This window comes from Bactrocera tryoni, chromosome 4, assembly GCF_016617805.1.
Source record: "Bactrocera tryoni isolate S06 chromosome 4, CSIRO_BtryS06_freeze2, whole genome shotgun sequence".
Lineage (NCBI taxonomy): Eukaryota > Metazoa > Arthropoda > Insecta > Diptera > Tephritidae > Bactrocera > Bactrocera tryoni.
In genome coordinates, this window is record NC_052502.1 from 58,200,030 (window position 1) to 58,213,070 (window position 13,041).

Sequence of the window (13,041 nt, forward strand, 5' to 3'; positions counted from 1 at the left end):
TCAACTCGACTACAGCGCTAATAGTATGCAATCGGCTGGCTAGGAAACCCGGGGGCTGCAGGCCACGCATCGTTACGTGGTTGTACACCATGTCTATGTGAAAGATAATCACGTGTGGGGCGATGGCCTGGGCCGCGAAAACTTCTCAGAATTAGCGAAGCTGCAACGACTTTCATGCACTTGAAGTCATGCTAGAGCTCACACCGCTTCAGATAGTGAGCGTTCAGGTAGCCAAGCACACATTCCATTGGCCCTTGTCCCAAGCAACAGCATTACTAAAAGAGTTAACTTCATCAAGAAGTTCAAGGTTACCCTTAGCAGCAAGGCTGAATGGAATATTTCCAACCTCGAGCTACTGCTTAGGGATAGTACGATCAAATTGTACACTGACTTCTCGAAAAAGTTGGAGGGAGTCGGTGCAGGGGTCGCAAGACCACACCAAGCTCTCAGCTATGAAACCTCAGACAACTGATCGCATTTTACACTGGCCACTGCAGGCTGAAGAAGCATTTACACAATATGAGCCTAGCTTCTTACGTAAATTGCCAGTTCCGCGACAGAGAGCCTGAAACATCAGAACACCTGCTAATTGACTGCACAGCTGTCTGCAGACGCAGGTTATAGGCCCTTGGATCTTGTTTGCAAATAGGGATCACATTGCTTCGCTATCACTCAGCAGAATATTGAACTTTATCAATATGCTGTGGCTAGGTGAGTCTTTTTCATTTAGGAGAGGTCACAGTAGACCAAAAATCGTGGCGCATTCCACGTTTATCAATCAATTGTATATATCATATAGGGGCCTTTATTATTTGTTTTGATTTCATGTGATTCAAATATTGCTTTACATTAATATATATAATCAATTTAAAGATATTTTTTGACCCGTTAATAGAGCTTATATAATTCCGATGAAGTTGTCAATGTTTTACACAATTATTAAGGGAGACGTAATTTATAAATTCGGCAACTGTGAAAAGTCAAAAATAATACCAGCAAAGCTAGCGGTTTACGTGTATTTATGAAGTTATACATATATCTGCTCGCAACGACAAGGCGATTAATGGCAACTCAGCGAACAACCAACTAATAGCGGAAACAACGGGAAAAACTGCACAACAAACATATTTGTAAAGGATTACACAAGCATGACTCCACATTTTACACATTAACACATACTCACACTCAACGAATCACGCACTTCAAGCAAAATATTTTGACTTACACGCATATACAAACACATGCACAAATAGACCTGCAAATATGTCATGCACGCCAACTAATACCACACTAAAACAACAACATAAATAAGAGAACTAAATAACAAAACTTACAGCGAGGTGAGGTATGTGCTTTGCTGAGTTGTGTGGCGCCAAAAGTTCACAATTTCGCATGAAAACATGCGCGAAAAAACGCGTTCGAAACAAAAACTTACAAGAACAGAACATAACAAATTCAGGCAGTCTGACGCAAACAAAAACACCGCGAATGTTAAACTTGTAATGTTTTAAGTGATGAAATATGCGAGGCTTCCACATTGCAGAGCGTAGTTTGTTGAACTTGATTTAGCGGTGGTTTTGTAGGGATTCAGTCAATCTCAAGGCACTAATATTGTAAGTACAGAGTTAGTTTCTTCAGCGTTGCAAGCAAACAATTTGTTCAAAACATACATGAAACGTAAAGATTAGAGGGAAGTTCGTATACTTTTTATCTTAACCTAAATGTTCTCTGCCAAAAAGGTAACTAGTTGCGCAGAGAGACCGTCGAAAATTTTACTACATGGAATATACAAATGAATACTTGCGGATGTGTAAACTTTTCGAAGTAAACATGTGGGTATTGTACACGGTTAGGATGTGTACGTGCTGATTACCAGCAAAGCCGGGATTGTAAAATTCCGAATTAGTTAGCCAAACTTTAATAAACACTGCTGGAAAATACTTTTACCAAAGGTTATCTACCTTACACCTCTACATTGAACACAGGGTGTATTGCATGTATGAAGAATGTGCTTGAAGTCAGACAATATCAGTCTGTATCAGGTGAAAGTTAAAAGTTCCTAACTTTTTTAAAGAAATGACACAGAAATTTCATGTTTAATGGGGAATAGGGTGGGTCGATTCCGGACTTTTTTCGATTCGGGATTTCTAATAGTGCGGAAAAGTTGCCTTAGTACTTCCTGATTCCAATGCAACTTTCCGGTCTTGAAATTTCGGAAATTCGCCTAAAATCGTGAAATTGTCTACCTAGCGCCTGAAATACGCATCTCATGGCAAAATGTATAAAACAAAAGTTATTTGTCACGTCATTTGCTACCCAAATGGTGTAAGCGATCATGGCCGTAGGACGAACCGTTCCCGAGACACGAGCGAAAATGCGGCGCGCCACAGCGCAAGGTGAAAATCGGCTTGCGGCCACACTTCTTGACATTGATTTCGCCGAGTGCTATCACTCACATTCATTCGGATAGGTCTCCACACAAATATTTTTTCATCGAGTTCCTTCACTCTTGTCGGTGATTTCGCCGAGTTCTATCACTTATATTCTCTCAACAGAACACAGAACTCAAAATGTCTGTATCTAAATTTAAATTTAGACAGAAATGTCCTGTGTTTGGCATATATCCGTACAATCTCTCTGAGTCCCAGTTACCTACTTACCAGGATGTTCTTTTGTGTTATCACCCTGCAAAAAATTGTGCGACTAATCTCTAAAGAGAGTATTCCGGGACTAGTCTCGATGTGGAACAATTGAGTATTAATTAGTCGCAACTAGTCTCAAACGGGTATAATTGGAGATCAATTAGTCTCAATTAATCCCTATCGGGTACTATTAGGAAAAAAGTTAGAATTTTGGCAAAAATACATTCATAAATTTCAAAGCAAAGTTACTGAATTTCCTTCCATTCAATTATCATAACCTATTACATTTAAAAAAAACCATAAGTAATGAATTTCGTACATGTCTTTGCACTAGCAAGAGGCGGTGTACAAAAACAAACTGCAACAATATAATCCACCAATAAATGCTTACTTAAAAAAACCAACATACCTTATTATCAAATCCCCTGCAGAACGTTCCAGACTCTGATGAAATAACCAACTGTTGCGCCGGCTATCACATCTGTTGGTTGCTTATGTGATTAGCCATAGAACAAAACAGTTGCATGCTGCAATAATTCATAATATAATTAATTTATTGTGAGATTTACACAACTATATTTCAATAAAAACTTACCAATTGCTTCATTTGGTTGTTTATCTGCACTTCTGCGACTTTGTTTACATTTAAATACAGTGTTGTTAAGTTAGGGAAATTTCCCTTTTTTTGTGCTACTTACAAACAAAGGGGAAATTTCATCGATGTACTTTTTCTTAAATATCGTCGAGCTAAATGATATAACCTAAAAGATAAATGTTTAAGACGTTTGGAGATTTGATTTTAATACCTACATTTCGATTCGAAGTGAAATTTAGGTTATAATGATTAATAACCTGATGTTAGAAACAATTAATATGCAAGAGAATATTTTTGCTATACACGAAATATCAATCTTTGTACTTTTTGTATCACTTATGGTTCAAAGAAATGATTATTTATAATAGCTTTTTCTTCAATAAGAAGATACAATACTGCTTTAAGTAAAAGCCTGGATATTAGGCATGCTGTCAATTATTCTCTAAGCATAGACCTTTGTTTCTGCAAATATTTAGTAAGCTGTAGATCTGAGCAAAGCTTGTATTTTATAAGCATATTATCATTTTTAACAATTATTGATTTGGATTTAAAACCACTCAAGCCAATTCATTTTGAAAATTGTGAGCCTTTTCAACCTAAGCTCGAAAATGTCTTACGTAGTTAACAACACTCTTTTCACAGTTGCAGAACTAGAAGTCGAAACCTATCGACGTCTCTATATCGATAATTATCTACTGATATTATACCATTATTATATCGAAAGGTATTGCGAGCAGACAAAAGGAATCGACATCAAGAGATTATTTATCTAAACAAATTGATAAGCACTGTTTATATCTATTTTTTCATTGTGGTGTACATGTTTTCCAGCATTGTATTTATATTACATTGACTATTTTTGCGAAAGTAAACTAAAAAAGTGCTTGACAACATTTTTACGCGTAATAACATAAAACACCTATAACTACAATAAAATAAAATATAAAAAGAAATAAGTTAGAACTGTGATTTGCGTGCATATTACTATTGCCAGTGGTAATTTGTTAATAATGGGAAGAACAAAATATCTGCAGAAGGTAATAAATGTATTAAGGAGAAAAAGAGTTAACGAAAACTAATGACCCGGTGAGTAAATATATGCACATTTTTTATCGAAACACACTTACTAATTTATTTAATTTTTTTAGCGCAATTTGACTCGAATTACGCAAAAGTTTAAATGAGGGTAAATGTATGTATCGAGATAGTTCCAAGGCAGTACTATCGATAATATTTCCCGTATAATCGGTAATGTGCGGCCACTAGTTTTGCAACAGATGATTTTTAAAAAGTAAGAAGTGCGAAAAGTGAAAATTGAAAATCTGTTTGGCTAAATCAACATTATTAAAACAAATAAAAGAAAAAAGGAATAGCAGCAAAGTGAGAAAAGGAGTTTTTGTACAAGATGAGTAAGGTAAGCAAGCGTCACCTAAGGAGAATAATAAGTAGGGAAAGAAAAAAGAATCGTGAAAAGTTAAGACTAGGTAGAAATTACGCTGTGTCGACCGTGTCCACTGCTAGGAGTGCTGGAAATGTAGAGGAGGTTCTACCATATGTGCCAAGTCGCTCAGTGGAAGTCCCATTTCAGCAGAAATTGAAAATGTGGTCAATTCGTAATAAAATAAGCCACAAAAGCCTTTCTGAACTGCTTGCACTTCTTGCAGCAGAAAATATTAAAGTACCTAAAAGTGCACAATCTCTATTAAGAAATAAGCCCCAGTTAATGGTGCAAAATATGAGCCCGGGACTTTTTTGTAATTTTGGCATTAAGGCGCAGCTATATAAAATTGGGGAAAAATTGCTTGATTATAACACCATAATTGCAGATATAAATATTGACGGTCTACCCTTGTACCGTAGTAGTAGGATGCAATTGTGGCCAATTTTATTACGAGTTGTTAATGTGCAGAATGTATCTGTTTTTGCCACAGGTATATATGTAGGAAACACTAAGCCTAATTCTATAGATGAATTTTTAAATGCATTTATTGAAGAAGTCAGTGACCTTCAAACTAATGGGTTTGAATATAGTGGGCGTTACATCGCTTTTAAAATACGGGCATTTGTTTGCGATGCTCCAGCAAAAGCTTTTCTTTGTGGAATACCTGGCCACACGTCTAGACATGGTTGCCCGAAGTGCAATCAAGTCGGGAGGAAAAAGGATGGCGTATTAACCTATAGCACGAAAGCCGGAGTAACAGTATCCAATCGGGATTTTTTAGATCGCAAGTACCCCAATAAACATCTATCTCTTTTCAAAGAGAATTTATCTCCACTGGAAAAAATTAATATTAACATGATCTCTCAAGTTCCTCTTGATGTTATGCATTTAATCGATTTAGGGGTCATGCGAAAGTTTATTTTACGAGTAATAAATAATAAATCAAATTACAAATTTAAAAAAGAAACTAAATTGTATTTATCCAAAAAAATAGTAGCGTTATCTTCGTACATCACCAGGGAATTTGTTCGTAAACCAAGAACTGTAGATGAAATAGCGAATTGGAAAGCGATTGAGTTCCGCATGTTTCTTTTTTATTATGGAATTTATGTCTTCAAAGATGAGCTTCCGGGTGATGTATATTATGAATTCCTCCTATTGCATTGCGCGTGTAGGTTATTATTCTGCCCAAAAAACTATAACTCTAACATTGATGTAGCGGGAAATATGTTAAAGTTATTCGTGGAAAATTTTGCTGTTGTGTTTGGGGAAAACAGTATTTCGTACAATGTACACTCCCTTCTTCATATTTCAGAAGACGTTAAAGAGCTAGGTATTCCATCGAGTTACTCTGCATATTCCTTTGAAAACCACTTACAAATTTTGAAGTCATATGTGAAAAAACCGACACAAATATTACAACAAATACATAATATGATGAAACATGAAGAAATTGTGGTGGCCCCAAAATTTACTGGTTTTAAAATAAAAAATAACATTATAGTGAGTTTTAATTTTAAAGAATTTATGTTATCTAATAAAAGCCCAAATAGTTACTGTTCCGTAAAACCATTTCAGTACATAAGAATTGAGGAATTTAAAGACATTAACAGCAAAGTTATCAAAGGAAAGAGATTTTTACACCTAGAAAGATTTCATAGTTTGAAAGATTTCATATAGGGCGACTCCGAGGCGACAACTATGAACCTAGGAGTAAAGAGGTTACAGAAATACATAGTTGCAAAAAAGGTTGAAAATACTTTCAAAAAGCCATTTATTCCGATAGTTTCACACACCAGAGTTGTACAAATGCTCACCACATACCATAAGAAATTTCTGACTCTTAAACAAATGTTTTTAAGGAACCCAATAGGTTTGAGCTTTAAAAGAGACGACTTTGTTTCTTCTGCCGGAAAATTATTTGAAATCGCTGCTTGTAAATGCATTTATTTTTCTTCTTGCACTTGTCTAAAGGAAAGGAAAGTTCCTATCAATGAACAACCACTTCTCTTGGACCAGAGAACCAGAAGAATTGGTCGCATTGGAAGTGTTGATCTACCTGAAACAAAAAAGATTACAAAGAAAAATGAACGTAAAGAAAAGCTTTCAAAACGTCATTCAATATCAACTCTTACCAGAAAAGTATCAGCTAGAACACGTGACCATTCAGATCAGCCAGACTCTCATACAGACGACAACAATGTAGGTGCGTCGCACACGGATTCTTCCAAAAACGATGGTGATGATGAATTTTCTCTTCCATCCTCTAAAACCAAACAAAACACACTAGTATTAGAACACACTGCTTTAGCTGCCCAAAGATTTGGAGTAAGTGATAGAGCAGCGGCCTTGATTGTTTCATCTGCTTTTCTGGATGCCAAAAAAGCAGGTTTGATAACAGAGGATCAGGCTAGCTTTGTCACTGACAAATGCAAGATTAGTCGGGCAAACAAAAGTGTTGGAGTTAAGTTCCAAAACACCGAAAGTATTGACTCTGTATACGGGCTGTATTTTGACGGCCGCAAAGAAAATACACTTATACAAGTCAGCGAAGGTGAAAAGTACTAACGCGACACTGTCAAAGAGGAACATATTTCTCTTATAGCGGAACCTGGTTGTTATTACTTTGGCCACGTCACCTCTCCTTCCGGGTCAGCTGTGGGTGAGACGCAAGCTATATGGCAACATTTACAAGGCAATTCAGTTGATGTGGAACATCTAGAAGTTGTCGGTGCTGATGGCACCAACACGAACACAGGTTGGAAAGGTGGAATCATTCAGAAACTAGAAGAAATAATAGGTAGGCCATTACAGTGGGTTGTTTGTCTTCTACATTTCAACGAACTTCCATTTCGTGCTCTTTTCGAACACATAGATGGTGTCCCAAAGCGTGCAAATACATTCTCTGCTCCCTGATTGTGGGAAGTTGCCTGTTTTCAAATTTGAAAGTTTTCCATCCTGCCAATTACCTTCTGAGGTTATTAATCCGACCCAACTTAGTACAGACCAAGCTTATCTCTATAAAATATCAGAAGCTGTTATTTCCGGTCAATGTAACATGTGCAAATCTCGCTGGCTCACCTGTGCAAATAGAATTCTGAGATTATACATTTCTACTGAAAAACCAACAAAGGAAATAAAGATTTTGGTCAAGTACTTACTTACAGTTTACTCACCTTTGTTTTTCTCAATAAGATTCAACAGTTCAATCAAAGATGGCTCGCGCCATCTCTATGCTGCAATTCAAAGGTCGAGAGACTTACCTGCTAAACTGCGCAAGGTTTTCGATTCATCCATTCAACAGAATGCTTTCTTTGCTCTTCCAGAAAACATTCTCCTTAGTATGATGACTGACGAACGGATAGAAGTCAGAAAGTTGGCCCTTGACCGTCTTCTGGCAGCCAGAGAAGCAGAGTCTGACACTGTAAATGGAAGAGTTAGATGTAATAAAGTGCCAAAGCTGAATTTCAAAGCTAATAATTATTACGATATGATTAACTGGAAGACTATTACCTTGACTGTTCCACTAGTTCTTTGTTCAGTTTCTAACGAAGAACTCATAAAAGGGCTGTCGGGAGACACTGCAGAGGTATGGAAATTTAGTGAATTCCCCTCTCACACCGTGGCAGTCGAGAGAACCGTCAAACTGGTGACAGAGGCATCTTCTAAAGTTATTGGCCCCCAATCTCGTGATCGTTTTATACGCTCTACACTGAAATCTAGAAGTTTAGTACAAAATCTGATTTTATCAATAAATTTGACACAGATTCAGACTAAAACAGGCCTGACATATGGTTGGTTGGTTGGGTTGGGCTTGGGAGGAACCCGAAGAACAGCCACCTCCACGCGGTGGGCTCTGGGTGACCAATGCAGGTTAGCTGAAAGCTGCAACAATTTTCACCTTGCGCTGTGGCGGGCCCATTTTCGCTCGTATCTCGGGAACGGTTCGTCCTACGGCCATGATCACATTTCACCATTTCGGTAGCAAATGAGGTGACAATAACTTTTGTTTTATACATTTTGCCACGAGATGCGTATTTCAGGCGCTAGGTAGACAATTTCACGATTTTAGGCGAATTTCCGAAATTTCAAGACCGGAGTTGGGGTTGAAGATGCAATCCGATCTCAAAACAAAAAGTTGCATTGGAATCAGGAAGTACTTAGGCAACTTTTCCGCGCTATTAGAAATCCCGAATCGAAAAAAGTCCGGAATCGACCCACCCTAATGGGGAATATTTCTGAATTCTATGACTCGTTCGAGCATTTCGACTGGTAATTGGCGAATGACACGCTTAATGTTTTGCTCCAAGGCCTAAATCGAAGGGATTGTCCGCATAGACTTCAGACCTTCTCAGGAACGAGTCTAACGGTGTGATATAACACCTCCAATTGACCCGCTCAAAATGTGAAATTATCTGCTCATCGATACGCTGTGTGGGAAGTAGCGCCATAATGTTGCCGAGTTCACGAGCTTAAATTTTAAGCATCAAATTGTCAGTTTTCATGGTGTGATAACGGTCGCCATTGACGGTTACGTTCTCACCGGCATCTTTTTTGAAGAAATATGGACTGATGACTCCACCGGCCAACCTAAACCGTTGTTTTCTTATGAAAAATATGGCAGCTCTTGAATCTCTTAAGGTTACTCTTCGTCCCATATACGGAAATTTTTCTTGTTTACATACTCATTGAGCCAGAAATGGGTCTCATCGCAGGAAAAAAAATTGGCTCGATCGTTGGATCTTCTTGGAACTTTCCAAGAGCACATAGAGTGAAACTATGTCTCTTGGAAAGGCCGAGTGGCATCAGTTCTTGCAAAAGTTGTATTTTGTACACTTTCAATTTAAGATCTCGACGTAAAATGCGCCAAGTCGTTCCATACGTCCGTCCGAGTTGCTACGACCGGCACCGAATCGACTCTCCACGGAACACATTCCTTACATAACATGAATTTTCGTAATAACGTTGAACGATTAGTAAACGTTGTTTAGGCGTAAGTCTGATGAAAATACTTAATTATAACACACGTCTCACACGTGATCTGCAAAGAAGGACTATTGAAAAGAGTATATATGAGTTATGTGTCGATTTTTATTAAAAAATGAGACTGAAAAAAATTGCACCCTGGAAAAGACAGCGCTTATAGGCCAGATAAGCGAAAACGGAAAAGCTCCTTCCAAAATTGCTGAAATAATGTCTAGATCTTACAAAATTTGCATACGACTCAACGAACCTCAACTTTTTCGACGAATTAACTGGACGAAATCACTCCTGTCAAAACTACACATCAAAACCGGACTCAGATTTGCAAACGCCCACAGAGACAAACCAGTACAATTTTAAAACACATATCTTGGAGCGACAAAACTATAATTAAATTAGTTAGCCCCAGATGGAAAAATAATCGTACGCGTCTATCCCTTAACCCTTGGTATACGAAAAAAGCCATGAAACATGGTAATAGAGTTAACATGGCCCAACAAGAAACAAATCCTGATATCGGATTGGCCTGCACAAATATCAGTGCTACATCCAATTGAACATTTATGGAATGATAACAAAGCACTAGAGCAAGATAAAAATTAAATTAAAAACAGTGATGATGAAATATGGGAAGTAATTAAAATTTCTCAGTTCAAACTCCCAAGGAACGGTGTTAAAAAATGATGTTAAAAGAATGTAAATACATAATTTTTAGAACAAAACGTATATCTCTTTATGTCCATAAGTGTTAAATTTAAAGAATAAATGACCTTCTTTTATTTGAAAACCAAATATGCTATTTATGTGCCCACTATAAGATCACGTGGAAATGTGGAATAAAAGGTATATTAAGTTTACAAGGAGGATTGTATCACCCAGAAAGATTGGTCTGGTACTCTTTACATATGTATATAATCAGGATGACGAGCGGAGTTGATTCAGCCATGCTCGTCTGTCTTCATATACGCCAACCAGTCCCCAAGGTTTTGAAATATTAATCTGAAATTGTTGCATATGGCCCCAAAAAAGCATATTGCTGCCATACAAACCGAACGATCAAAATCAAGATGTTGTATGGAATCTCATTTACTTATGAAAAGTATTTCAATTTCTAAGCAACCGAAGATAAAGTTTTTTCTTCGTTTATATAGGAAGAGTATAACTCAAAAACAAGTCTCATAAAGTTATAAGTTATAACGATTCGAAAATATAGCATTGAGAAGTGTAAATGTGTGAACTCATTTTTGTATGAAATCCAACAATAATTTTTTTAAACAAGTGCAAAAATTTTCTAATTTTACGATTTTCTATGCTTTACGACGGGTTGTGAATACCCCAAATACTCGTATGTTTAATACCTACCATGATCAGAAATTATCTAGTATTATAGTTGTCAGTCATTTATATAAAATTAACAAAGCAATAAATTCCAAAAATTTGAAATATATAGTTAGCTACATTTAAATGACCTTTTAAATGTGGTAACAAACCACAATCGTGCAGTGTATCTGCTCAACATTTTAATACAAAATTTGCCGTTCTGTTCTCAAGAAAAATTTGACACATTGGCCCCGAAGAGAAATTTCTTTCTGCTTTCAGTGAAGGCAATCATGGCTGTGAACTCAAACAAATATTTTAAATATATTCAATATTTAGGAAGGTTATATTGCAAAATAATATTTATCAAGATATTATTTTTATTAGACGAATCTTGTGAGAATCCTTAAAACATGAGCAAAAGAAAGGTTATATTTAAAACCAGTAGAAATACGATAGCTGTCTAACGAAAAACGGCAGAAATAGTGAATTCATTCGAACAAAAATATTTGAGTTAAATTTTATCTGAGCAACTACTCCACTATTTTGAAACAAATTTGGTCCATAACATTAGCGTATCATGCACGACTCCTTCGTAACAATATAAAATGTGGTTATGAAACAACAACAAAAATATCGGAACAAATAGTGCCTTGAAGATTTAACACTTTTCATGTAAATATAATAAAAATCGAACCAAAAGTTTACAAAGGCCTCAAAATTCGAATATGGCAATCTCATAGCCTATTGCTGACTTTGACATTGCTTTCCAACAAGTCCCTGACTGGCCCCACAATGAATCGCAGGATTAGACAACAACTTGTACAAACGCCCAATTATAAATTCATAAATTTTATTACAAGCAAGCCGCATGTGAGTATATGTACGAAAATCTGAAAAGTTCATCAAACCAAATTTATTTAATTAACTTTGTTTTGTTTTTAATACCGCTTTGTCGGCGGTTGGAATTTTTGTTTGGCGCCAGCACTTAAATGGGGGAAAATAAACGAATGAATGGGAGTTAAGCTCTACATTATTCGCACTTGTGCGCTTTGACAAGCAACAATAACACAATCATGAGTGTCATAAATGTGGGCAAAAATTAATGAAGAGCATGATAGTTATAAACTCCTTTGTGTGTCCGTATGTGGGTATGTTATGAATATGGAATCATTTATGTGGGTATTAGTCTGTGCACAACTCATTACTTCATTATACTGGCTTTTGTGAAAATTTTATTTGTTTGTTATGAGCAATTTAAGTTGAAACATAATGTCAATTACGCACAAATGACTTTATTAGGTATTCCAAAGAATTATCAAACTAAACATATAGGGAGAGCATGAAAAATATTCACCACAAATGGTTGTATAGACATATAAATTTTTGTTCATTATGAATTGCAAAGTCTGTTGCCAGTTTAATACTTTATATAAATATGGGCTTAGGCAGAAATTCAAGCATGCACATATGTATATCGAAATATAATGAGACATTTATATAGTAACAGTAAAGCACAAGGAGAAAACTCTTAGTATTATACTCTACTTTGAGTTATACTCTTTTTAGATTTCTATGAAATGGTAGAAGTATTTTATTTGAAACATGTGTATATATTGCTCACGTGGTTTAGTGATTAGAGGTATGCTTTGGTAGCATAGCATGGAAATACAATATATAGCAGTTGGACTGATTTTCTGATTAAAACCAAAAAAATATGGCCTACAATTGCAAACCTCTGAGCATTTGATTTAAAAACAAAAACTCTGAAACTTAACACTATTTAGGTTTTACATTTTTCGAGTCACACCAAGGCATGCATATAAGATCTAAATAGGAAACATTTAATAACATTTTTTCTTTGTGAGTAATCGACTTACTATTTTTTACTAAAAGGAATTCAGACTTAATTTTGGTGGCACTCGCCTGAGTAGATGATCCATATTTCGTGTTCAAGAATCAGGCGAATACAAGAGTTTTTACCCGCAACTTGGAGTTAGCAGATGTTCATTAAGGGGTTAATGCATGATGACTTAAACCTGTTTTACTTCAAATTTCAAATA

General features: G+C 36.2%; 1 long non-coding RNA gene across 1 annotated transcript; it reads right to left on the reverse strand.

The window, feature by feature from the left end:
* Nucleotides 1-3,032: 3,032 nt before the first annotated feature.
* Nucleotides 3,033-3,522, reverse strand: LOC120774234. The gene is made up of 3 exons (XR_005705228.1): nucleotides 3,453-3,522; nucleotides 3,238-3,403; nucleotides 3,033-3,169 (listed from the first exon to the last, which is right to left on the reverse strand). It is a non-coding gene; the product is annotated as an uncharacterized LOC120774234 (long non-coding RNA).
* Nucleotides 3,523-13,041: the final 9,519 nt, after the last annotated feature.